The sequence below is a fragment of the Amphiura filiformis genome, chromosome 16 (assembly GCF_039555335.1).
Source record: "Amphiura filiformis chromosome 16, Afil_fr2py, whole genome shotgun sequence".
Taxonomy (NCBI): domain Eukaryota; kingdom Metazoa; phylum Echinodermata; class Ophiuroidea; order Amphilepidida; family Amphiuridae; genus Amphiura; species Amphiura filiformis.
In genome coordinates, this window is record NC_092643.1 from 23,908,648 (window position 1) to 23,921,180 (window position 12,533).

Consider the following 12,533-nt stretch of genomic DNA (forward strand, 5'->3'; position numbering starts at 1 on the left):
GTATTTGGAACATGGGATCACTCAGGGTCCACCCCATATCCATGTTGGTATATCACTGTGGAGGATGAATCTTATTCAAAAATTGAGTTTTATTGGAATTCGATCAGCAGGCATTGCATTCACGGATTTGGACATTTCAAAACAACTTGCACCTCCCCTCATCAAAACAAAACTTTTGGCAAAAATTGCAGTTTTACACCAATGCCTTTTTTATACCACAGAAAAAAAACTTCTTTGTGCAAGGGGTGAATGTGAAAGATAAAAAGCATCAAAAAGAGAATATTTTGAGGCAATTTATTAATTCAATTGTTTTCAGCTCAAAACATTAACATATTTTGCTTAAAATTGTTTTCCTGATAAATTTTATGCGTTTTTTTTTTTCTTTCTTGTTTCACCCATTGCCATTAAATAAGCTCAACAATTAACTTGTCTAATATTGATCAGCCCTTACACAAGTCACCATGAAAACAAACACATAAATACATGTTAAATTGTATTCTTATTTATTGTCACTTTATTTTTCTAAACACACACAAAGTATTCCAACATGTGGTCAGTATACATGTATTATGCAAACAAAAATACACAAAGTTGTAAAACCTAAAACAAGTGTTACATTTTTATAATATTAATACAATTGTTATTTAAAATTATCAAATTTTACTGGCAGTGTCTGTATTATTTTGAATATGCATACTTAACATTAGATCCACTGTCAACATGTCCTCTTTTAAGAGCCAGCTCTCTGAGTGGTACAAGAACAAACTAGAGGAGAGTTTTGATCCTTACAACACATGCTCTTGGGTTACATGTTGCCAGTGTTCTGGTTGTAGGCTTGTGTAGGGTTTTTTTTTTCAAATTTTTTGGGAGGGGGAGGGGGTGTCCTCAATGTTTTGATCCATGGTGGGACTGTCCTAGAGGTGCTTTGCACCTGTTAGTCCTTGCCTTTCACTGGTGTAAAATGTTATCTATACTTCCTTTTTGTGTATGTACTTTTGAATATTCATGTGCAATATATTTTGATGTTATATTATAATTATTGTATATACATGTACCAGTGATAAAGTGTAATAAATAAATAAATAAAAGACTAAATAAAATAAATAAAATACAAGAATCATAACAAAGCAGCCAGCATTGTGGAAATGGCAAAATTCAGAGACTTTCACATGTACATTTCACATTCTTAAAATTCAGCAGAAGTAGTAGAATAACATATTCTTAACAATTTTATGAAATGTAAATTCCAAACAAAATATATAATTTTTAAGCCCTAATATTTCACAGGGTCAATGAGAAACAATATGGACTTTCCACTGATACCAAAATCACCATTTTGATGGAGAAAAGTGGAGCTGGAGATGAGATGGTTGATAATACCATCCTCCTTTAATTCCCAGGGCTAGAAGAAGAAATGAGGATTTTTTAAACAATTGAAACCATTTAAATTTTTTGACCACTATACAAAGGTGATAAGCAGGGCCTACTTTTACCCCTTCCTATTATTTAGTTAAAACCCTATATTTATATAAGTGTGTTCTTAATTTCTAATTAATATAAATTTTGATTTCATATATTCACAATCTACAATTCTGAACACATTTTCAGGAAATTGCTCAACACTGTGCTGATTTACCAATAACACTGTCCAGTCCACAGGTACATCATACATGACCAACCAACAGCACTTCCATCTTTGCTAGAGCTATAATAAAGTTATAATTAGAGTATGTAATATGCGCATACTTCTAGGTTAATAAATGCATATCACCAAGTCTTGTTGGGAGTGAAATATGTACAAAACAATGCACACATACTAAGGTGTTGATGCGTCTAAATGCACAAGCCTCATGAGGGGGAACTGCATTAGCTCAGTACAAGTGCATTATTTTGTACAATTTCTCAAGCAACAAGTGATACACACCTATTTCATACAAAAGAAAAAAATCCAATGATTTCCCGATGTTATAAGGCCCACCGATTACGAGCTGATCAAACTGCATCACAAAAGCATTTCAACAGAAGATATTTTATTGTTATGTTAACTCACTTTTCACATTCAAACAACACAAGTGATCCTTGACCTCTGGGTCCTATTTTATGAAACTTTGGAAATTCTTAGTTCTTTGGTGACTGACTTCATATTTTGTCTTAACTTCTTGTCCACCATGCACATTATTTTTAAACTTAAGGTGTGTGGTACGATCGATAATGGGACCCTGTCCCCACACTGACCTCAAAAAAAAAAAAAAGTTTTGATACTTTTATAGATAGCCCCTACTTGTCTCTTGCTCCTCCTAGTCCTATAAAGATTTTACACCCAAAATCCTTGTACTTTTAAAAAAGTGTGAGAATACCTGTCAAATCTCCCCGGTATATGCATTTTCTTTAATGGTTTTCTCACAATTTGTTCAAATTAATGTACAATGACTTTTGAGCATAAAAATTAGGAGCTCGAGAAAATAGGGGCTCTATGATTAGTGCCAAAAGTTTTTAATGTGTGTCTCTTGTGTGAATAGACCTGGAAGTGTATCAGAATTCAGAATGGGGAAGGGCACTTTTTACAGGTGAAATGATCTGGAATCACAGACATCTGCTTGTGAATTGAAATGCTGAATTGAAATCAAAGCTGAATTTCATTTCGATTCCACTTCATTCTTCATCACTCAACATGATTTCAATTCCAATCCAATTTAATCCTTCGTTGCGAACGATGAGTTCAATTCCAATCCAATTCAATTCATGCCCAAGCCCACTCATTTTGATTCAAATTCAATTCCAATGCATTGAAATGAAAATCGCCCAAAATTCATTTCAATTCGATTTCAATGTAATTGAATTAACATTAGGACTCACTTCCACTGTTGTAAAATCCAGGGGGGGGGGTTTCTTCCTGCATACATTTTCAGTGAGTTTGGTATATCGGCGGGTGGTTTTCAATGGAGACAAATGTGCCCAATCGAGGTATATTTGAGTGATTTTTGTGAAAAATTGGGTTGCAAAACAAAAATTAGGTATAGAGAAAGTCAGCATTCATAAGTCTGTATGGCAGTGGCACATCCCTGTACAAAATATTTTGAAGAATCCCCACCAGGGTAAAATATGAAATGAACATCAGGTGATGTCTACTAGTGATCCAAGCCTAAATGATAGGTAGGCCTACATGTAGACCCTATCTGTCATGGTGTTGACAAGTTGTCTTTTTATGTCAATTGTTTTTTTTTCATCATCATCACTATCACTATCTCGATCTATATCTTGCTTTAGCTTGTTGCTACAGGTGGTTCCTTCCAGTTCCAGTTCAAATTTCATCTGTAAAATAAACCAAAAGTAACAATTAAAAATATTTAAATTTAATACATTTTTCTTATCAAGATTAAGGGAAGGGGTATGAACGTTTGGACAGTATTTATTGTGGGACATTAGAGCAGATCAGACATATCGAATTGCATTCTGAATACTGAAGAATGTCCTTCTGATATCAAATAATTTTGATTTTTGAAATTAGCAATGTAATACACATTTTATGGCAAATCATTAAAAATTGATATTTTTGATATTTAACAGTATTGAAGTAAATTTTATAAATCTGATGATTTATTCTTAAATTGTATATAGGTGGTATAAAAAGCCGACGATCAATTGAAAATTTTGACCTTTCGTATTGAAGATATGGATTTTTTTCCCAAAACACCAACAAAAATAGGTCTTTTTGGGAAAAAATCCATATCTTCAATATAAAAGTAAAAGGTCAAAATTTTCAATTGATCGTCGGCTTTTTCCTCCCAGCTACATACACTTTAAGAATATATCATTAGATTTATAAAATTTATTTCGAGGACTGTTATATATCAAAAATTTGAAAAATATCAAATTTTAATAATTTGTCATAAAATTTGTATTATATTGTGAATTTCAAAAATGAAAATTATTTGATATCAGAAAGACATGCTTCAGTATTCAGAATGCAATTCGACACGCCTGAGGTGCTCTCATGTCCCACAAAAATACTGTCGAAACGCCATAAACGCCATTCTAGATCCCTTAAATTGAAGAAAGTGGCATGGAAAGAAAAAATATCTTGGGGCCCGATGAGTAGCTTGGGCCTGCTAGCCCTGAGATAATAAGTTACTATCTCGGGTCCCAAGTTACTAGGAATAAATACCAGACTCACCTCAAGTGGAGAGGTCACTGATGGTTTAGGAATAGGCCTACTGCAAGAACATTCCTAAACCATGTACGGTAACTTGGGAATGATTTGAAGTGACCTACACTTGAGATAAGTCTGGTATTTATTCCTTGCTACTGTGTAAAGGAAGACAAATATAGCAGCCGACAAGTGCCTCATTTTGATATGGATGTACACATATCAGGGCCCTTTGTTTCTATCTCCAGGCCCCAAAATTACTAAGTCAGGGCCCCGTGGTGTTACTATGTCAGGACCTGAAGCTACTAAGTCAGGGCCCTGAGTCTCCTGAGATTATTTTTTTTCTTTCCAACATTCTGGGGCTCCGTATTGAACCTGAGATATTGCAGTGGTAAAAAGAATAATTACATGAAATTTGAATACTCTCATTTGATTGTGATTTATGCAAACCACTACATGTTGAAATTGACACATTTTATGCAAATAATTATACAGAGAGTAAGTACAAATCAGCTGCTAGTAGGTACTTGCTGCAAGTGCAAGTTGTAAAACCTAGACTGGGATCCATGACTAAGTATTCTGGGCCTTCAATCATTCTGGACCATTTTGAGGTACCCCGGCACACATTCATTTGCATTGGACCTTATTGCCTTTAGAATCCTTTAAAAACCAATAAAAAAGTTACTAAACTCATTTACGGCAGGCATTTTCGGGTAATTTTGTACCGGGTACCTGATGTTTTGTGCGGTAATCGATGATTTCGCATCAGGTACGGTACCATACCCAAATTGCAACAATTTTTTTAAAACTTTTTTCTCAGTTTTAGAGTGTCCCTGGCTTTAATGATTTCAAAATGCATTGAATTTGTATCAATTTTGCAATCATTGGTAGAGTATGACATATGAACACAAATTATCACTTTGCATATTAAAATAAAAATCGGTCAACCATGAATGATCCTATCATTGAGCTCTAGGTCCATGGACACTCCAAATCAAAACAAAAACAAAAAAAACGGTAACCCGATGCCGGCTCTCTTTCCCGGGTAGCAAAATCTCGGTCGGGTACCCAAAAAGTTAAACCCAACCGAAAATGCCTGCCTTAAACTCATTGTACATTGTACATACCAGATTTTTGATGGTTCACGGTTGAGTTCGCTATACACCATGATTTGAAGTCACAATGAACATCTGAAAGTAGTTTGTAACCGTCCAGTTCACTTCAAGTTGACATCACTGATATAACCTAGTTGTGAAAATTCAAAAATAAGGTCAAGTTAAAATGGAGCTTTTACAAGAGTCAAGAACAGCAAGAAAATAACAAGCAAACTGCATTCGCACCGAATCCTGTCCGTTGACTCCTTTTAAATAAAAGGGTGTTGGACATTATCCAGAAGAAGAAGTTTTCCTCCAGGTTTCTGAAATTGGGCTTCTCCATGGTGCACTTACATATGTAAGCTAGCACCAAAGTTACATGTGAGGCCTGTAGTCTGATCAGTACCAAATTAAAAATGCATTCAAGTCATTGTTTGGCTATTTATTTGCATGCAAAAGTAAACTGCGCACCCTTTGGACCCTAAGTGCCGCAAATTACTTGATCAAATATTCATAGGAGGGGCAAAAACTTCTGTTTAATTTACAGTGTGCTATATTTATGCTAAGTAAAATATTATGACCCCCCAATCTGGCCATCAAAGTCGAAAGTGCTTATATTATAATATTCTTGTGGCCCTCTTAAAAATTCCTTCACAACATTTTGACCCCCCTCTTCCAAAGAAAATGACAGCCCCTAAATTTTGGAGAAATGGAATAGAACATATTAAGCTTATTAATAGTGTACTTACGTTCACATGTATTTTGAATCGTGTTCCAGATTCATGCACTAGCCATGCTACTAACTAGTGCACTTGCTGTGCATCACAACGACAATCGAGTGAATCTAATCTAACAATGTCCACTACTTTGGCGGTAGTTTTCCCCAGGGTTTTCCCGAATCACAATGGCTCTCTATAGGTTTCTGTCCTGCATCTTGAAATCTTCTACCTCCAATCCTGTGTCTATACCTCTGGTTAAATGGCACTGAACCTCTCAATTTGAGAAAACCCTTCACAAAATTAACCAACTGTCGAGGCCGAACTGTCATGATTCGCCTTGCTTATTCACAGCCCGTGGTAATACAGGAACAATTATTTGTGACCTTGATGTGTCGTTAAGTCATATCATGCGATGACACTGTCGCAATGTACACCAGCACCAACCCTCTTAATGAATGGAACTACATGTCTTTGGCCAGTTTCTCTTGAACATCCATGTTTTTTTCTGTGAAAATAGAGCAAATAAAAGAAAATAAAAATTAAAAGATTAACTTGATACTTAAGCTGAAATTACAGCTAGGTTTAGGTGACAAAAAAAACCCTGTTCTACAGGCCCATCTGACCTAGATTTTGTGTCTTGGGTGATTTTTTTAGAAAAAAAAACTATGAATGGAGCAAGTTAAAAAATGGCAAAAATTTTACAGATCTTAGTAATTTTACAGGTATTTTAAGGTCATTTGCACAAGAAAAATGCTCAACTGACCACACCTACATAGGTTTATTTCCATCGTATTTGAGTGTACAAATTGAAGAATCGTGGAGGAAAAGTGAACAAAATGACAGACCGTACTGGCAAAAGCAGCCTGCCTATTCCCAATTTCAACAACACAATATTGATGTCCATCATTTCTATTAAAAAGCAATGAGCATCATCTGTGTTTTTGTGTGCACCAACTCTTTGTGTTTTTTAAGTGAGTTTCGAGTACTTTCCTAACCACCTTTCCCGCGGAATGTGGGAAAATGACAGCACTTGTATTAAATTTTTGGTTATGTTAAAGTCAATTTAGTTAATTAAGTGCAATTTTAGCAACAGTTTTGATGCGATCACCCCGTCAGAATCGGCTATGTTTATTTCCTAACTTCCCTTGCTATTACGGTGTCATGCTTCATCAATTTCTGCTAGATTTTGATAGCTCAGGTCTCTAGCCTCAAAAGCTATTGGTGAGCAAATTCGAAGCTAGACTACCAGAGTACCAGGGTGCATTCTACCATTGCCAATCCCTGGGTTGTACAAAATGTATAGGGTTGGAAATGTTCCAACATGCTACACATTCCACCCTAGAGCACACCAACAGTTTAATTCCTATGTAAACCCAGCTTACAGCCCCACATTTTCTGGGATGATGGGGCTAAGTAGGCCTACTTGAAATGAATTGCATAATTATCATGATTACCCATGTCGCACACATAACACATTTGATCGAGAAGTCGATCCTTAATCCATTCCAGGCCACTGATATTATACAGTATGTAGAAACCGACGATTGATTATTATGGACTGAGCTTTGGAGTTACATGTATCTCAAATCATGTCAGAATCAGTCAAGCATAACACCACGCTTAAAGCAATGGAAATTTGGAAGTATTAAACAACAACGCAGATCACGATGGGTACAGCACCCAAAAAGTTGCTCAAATGACACATATCATCAGCGAATTGTTAGCATGGTTAATCTCATAAAATAAAAAATGAGCAAACTCTGAAGATACAGATAAGTCATCAAAATAAATTTCGCACCCTGGTAATATATAAAAACTTTTAAAATAAAGAATTTTTTAAGGGGATACTACACCCCTGGCCAATTTTGAGCCTATTTTTGCATTTTTCTCAAAAATTATAGCGCATTGGTGACAAGTAAGATATGTATATTATAGGGGCAAGGACTACAACTACTGCACTGAAAATTCAGCAACTCAAGGCTAGTAGTTACTGATTTATTGATCAAATATTGGTTTTCCCTCATTTTTGACTGTAACTAGGCATAGGCTAAACAGCCTGAAAAAAGGGGTGCTGTTTCAGAAAGCTTAGGGGAGGGTCTTATTTTAAGCGGCTCATCCTCCTGAGCATTTTGACACCTTTTAAAAAATAATCGGCTGAAAAATGAGTTGGTGCGGGCCAAAAAACGACGTAGAAGGTGATTCGTTTTGGACCCCCCCTCTTTTACACTATTTTGAATATTATGGCAATTTTTTATATTGTTTGATGGTTTTTAATGATAATTTACATAGTTTGAGGACCACTGGACCAATTAATGCAATTTTTACCAAAATTGTATCTTTTATTTTGAGTTGAAGCTCCAATTTAGGATGTGAGGGCGCTGTTCAGCCTAAAAGCTGTTTCGCATACACCCCTATTAAAATTTTGTTCTTTTTTATGACCAAATGAAAGCTATTTATAATTAACAGAATCTCCCAAAGTTTGAACTCTCCAGCTTATTTTGTTTTTGCGTAGTACCGATTTAAATATTTGAACAGCCGCTTCCATTGAATTACATGTAATACAAAAGTTTGTTGACCCCTGTATGTTCCTATGGGCAGGTTTCCCCTAGATTAAAAATGAGCGCTACAGCCACACCAAATGTGATGAAACACTATAAATTTCAGAATTTGTGTAATCAATGATCATCTCGAGTATGAAAAATAAAAAAAACAAAAATATGTGCGAAAAGGGCCATTAAATGATAAAGCGCCCTCACAGACTGATTTTACTCTAAAACGTCAATTTTAAAGACACCAAAATTTTCTTTCAACACAAATTGCATAAATGACCTTCCTGGACCTAAATTCATCCATGAAATACCAAAAAATACAATACATTATCTTTAATGTCACAATATTTGCTTAAAAGTAGAAAATTAAGGTCCAAATTACCCCCCCCCCCCCTTGTATGTCGTTTTTGGCCGGCACCAAATCATTTTTTAACCGATTATTTTTTAAAAGGTGTCAAAATGCTCAGGAGGATAAGCTGCTTCAAATAAGACCCTCCCCTATCTGACACACCAAGGTTTTATAGCCAATCACTACTGTAACTCCACAACTGTTGCCTGTGCTGAAATAAAATTTCCAGTGCAGTAGTTGTAGTCCTTGCCCCTATAATATATATCTTACTTGTCACCAATGCGCTATAATTTTTGAGAAAAATGCAAAAATAGGCACAAAATTAGGCAGGGGTGTAGTACCCCCTTAAGGCTAATGGAACTCGATTGTTAGTTTCCTATTGACCGCCTCATCACTTTTAATTTGACCAAAACTTTCATTATTTTCATAAAAAAGTCAATTATCTGAAAATTGAAATGGAAATAATCAAAATTGAAACTCTCAAAATGTCTGTCATCCCCTGCTGATCATAATCAGTTTTTCTTAGTTGTAGGGGTAGAGGATGTAGTAAATAATGGAAATTTAAGGTTTACCTCATCATGTTTCTAGTGATTACAAAAATTGCAAATTTCTTTTCATTTTAATGAAAACAAATTCAAATCTTTTCTCAATCTGTTGCAAAATGTCTGTAAAGATATCTAAGCATTAATACCGGTTTTGAGATGGTCTTTCATCAACAATATATACTTTGGTACTGGTGGGGAACCTAAATTTGGAGAAAGCTGTTCATAAAATCATTGATTTTGTTGACATAATGGATAATGAAAAGAGGCCAATAATGAATAATGAAATAGTGACCTCGTCCTTTTTTTTTACATTTAATCGGAAACTAATAATCGAGTTCCATTGGCCTAATGTGTTTGAAAATTGGCGATGATTAAGCGACTGAAGTAGTTTATGTGCTCTATCTCTGTCCAGTGTTCACACTGTGTCATCGTGGATAGTAGACGATTTCTAGATCAAATGACAAACAGACAACTAAGCTTACTTCAACCCAACAGAAGCCAGCTGCTCGGTCTAATATTTATTCATAACCTCATTTTATACGTGAAGCCTGTAATCCAATCAAAAGAAATTGATTGCCTGCATGACAGCGCACTAATTGCATTAATAACTCACAATGACTCGGATGCGCAACAATGACTTCTGATAGCCAGCGCGTGCGTATAAGCTACATGTTATGGCAACGCACACGCCTCACGCTGATGCCGTCGCGCTTCTGTGATTGGTAGCTCTTGTTGTCGGCGCGAATGTTATATTCGCCTGGTTGATTTTTTTTTTTGTAGGGTAGGTTACAACAATGATTAAAACTGGTTATATTTAACAGCGTTTTATGGTATAAAATAACATAAAATGCCATTTTGATTTGTTCAAAATATTAGATACGACGGTAATGAATGACAATAATAACTTTTGCACCATCTATTTTGAGGTCATTGTGTGAAATTAAATGGGTTTTGTTTTTGGGCCTCGGTATTTTTCCTCGGTCGGAAAAAATACCTCAGCCCAAAACAATTTCACACAATTCACCTTTTCAGTAAATCCCATAAGCCTTTGCGAGTACACCTGAGAATTTGTCATTTGACGTCACGCTGACTAGCAATGCGCAGTAACCATGTTCGATAAACGATGTGCGATCGGCGCAGATTGGCGTGACGTCAAATGACGAGGTCTCAGGTGTACATAGGCCTACTCGCAAAGGGTTATGGGATTTACCGAAAAGGTGAATGACCTCAAAATAGATGGTGTGCAGTTATTATTGTCTAGATATTGCGCATCTCTGACTGTGCAATGCCATTCCAGCATGCCAGGTAGTAGGTACATCCACGGCCTTGGCCCTTGCTAACGTACCGGTACATGTTTACATACACATACCCATTTACATAGTTCCAGTAACTGAGTGTAACCATAGTCATTATGTTTATGATAAAGACTGAAGTCTTGCTGGCAAGACTACCTATTTACATGGCATGTACATGTAGCACTCAGACATACATGCATGCTGGATGCTGTACATGTATATAATCATGTATACCGCCTTTAATACCGGTAGCGGTCATGCATGATATTGAAATCGTTTACTTTATATTATTAAAAAACAAGTACATTTTTAACCTTGGTGGGCCATTCATTAATTGACAGCGTTTTTATTCACTTGCATACAAGATCAGATATAAAATTAGAAGGTCTACCAAGTGCCCAAAATCATGGGAAAAGTTCAAAAAGATTTGAAAATCCTACCGCTGCTACTGCCTTGTTGCAGCACGGCGCGGTGAATCACTTGCAGAGCTCCGGATACAAGTACAGAATTTGGGTCCAAAGTAATGTACAATTTCAGGAAATATTTATCGCTGATGATGAAACCGAATTCATTTTAAGAATATTTTAGATCAAATAATTACCTTCGATTCGAAAATGTAGTTACTCTTGCAATATGAACACCTTTTTTCAGCATTTTTATTCCATCACGGCTATGGCTTACGTGCAGACCGCCAGCATCCATCTTTAATGTGTCGAGGTCAATTAGTCGCAAAATAAACAGCGGTCTTGTGCAGTACCGCATGCGGTCCGCTTGCGCTTTCGCATGTTATTGTAGTCTCGCTGCGGAAACTAATTAAATTAATGTCGCACAGGGATGTCGCATGTAGGCCTATTTATATTAATGATTAAGGGGCTGTGCAATAATGAGCCCCCCGGGGGAGGAGGGGGGTAAAATTTCCAAACGGCTCGCCAAAAATCGCTTGTCCCCCTCTCGGCCCGCCAAAATCGCTTGCCCTCCCCCTCCCGGCCCGCAAAAAAATCTTTGCCCCCACATGCGAAATTTTTGAGATCCCAATTTGCAAACTTTAAATAGTCTATATACCTGTTACGAGCGCAGCGAGCAGGAAAATTTGCATATTTAAGCGTTTCTGTACGGTTTTCCTAAGCCTTTTTAGAGCGTTTTATTTAAAAGGCGCACCACACCCCCCCCCCAATTTTACCCTCCCCCAGGGCTCATACTTATTGCACAGCCCCTAATGTGGCATGTCCGAATGTATTCAATTCAATATCAGGCCTACTATCGTTTTACTTTTTGTTTCAATTGTAGCTCTTGATTAGAGCCCTCGCAGTAGGCGCTAGGCCTACCTTTAAGATCAAGATCCAGCAATCCCTAGACTATGCCATAGTCGATTTTTGATAAATAAAATGTTATTAAACATGATGAACGCATTCAGTTGAACTCGAAATTATACTGATATTTAGTACATCAAAATACTAGTATAAAATGGTTATGAAAAAGTTTAGGCTATATAATTATATTTGTGACAGTAAAAGTAAAGTATAGGCCCTACGTAGGCTTATATTATTGAATGCAACATATCATAATGGCATAATTATAATGACACTTCAATACTGAACAATTCTAATTTTAGAATCTGCCAGTTTATTATCCGAAGCTAACAAACAGAGGGCGTACGGTGACTGAAAAGATCAGTTGTGAAAATCTATCAATTGTGCACTCATTAATTAAATCAGAGTTTTAAGCTTAAATGTAATAGCCAGAGTTAATTTTGATTAATAGGCCTAGGCCTACATCCAATTCGGAAATGTACCCAAAATTGCATTTCCCCATGCGGAAATACACCAAACATATTG

At 36.2% G+C, this 12,533-nt stretch overlaps 1 long non-coding RNA gene across 1 annotated transcript; it reads right to left on the reverse strand.

The window, feature by feature from the left end:
* Positions 1-2,465: 2,465 nt before the first annotated feature.
* Positions 2,466-11,499, reverse strand: LOC140135752 (uncharacterized). Its single transcript, XR_011856566.1, has 4 exons — positions 11,300-11,499; positions 5,991-6,465; positions 5,275-5,392; positions 2,466-3,312 (listed from the first exon to the last, which is right to left on the reverse strand). It is a non-coding gene; the product is annotated as an uncharacterized lncRNA (long non-coding RNA).
* Positions 11,500-12,533: the final 1,034 nt, after the last annotated feature.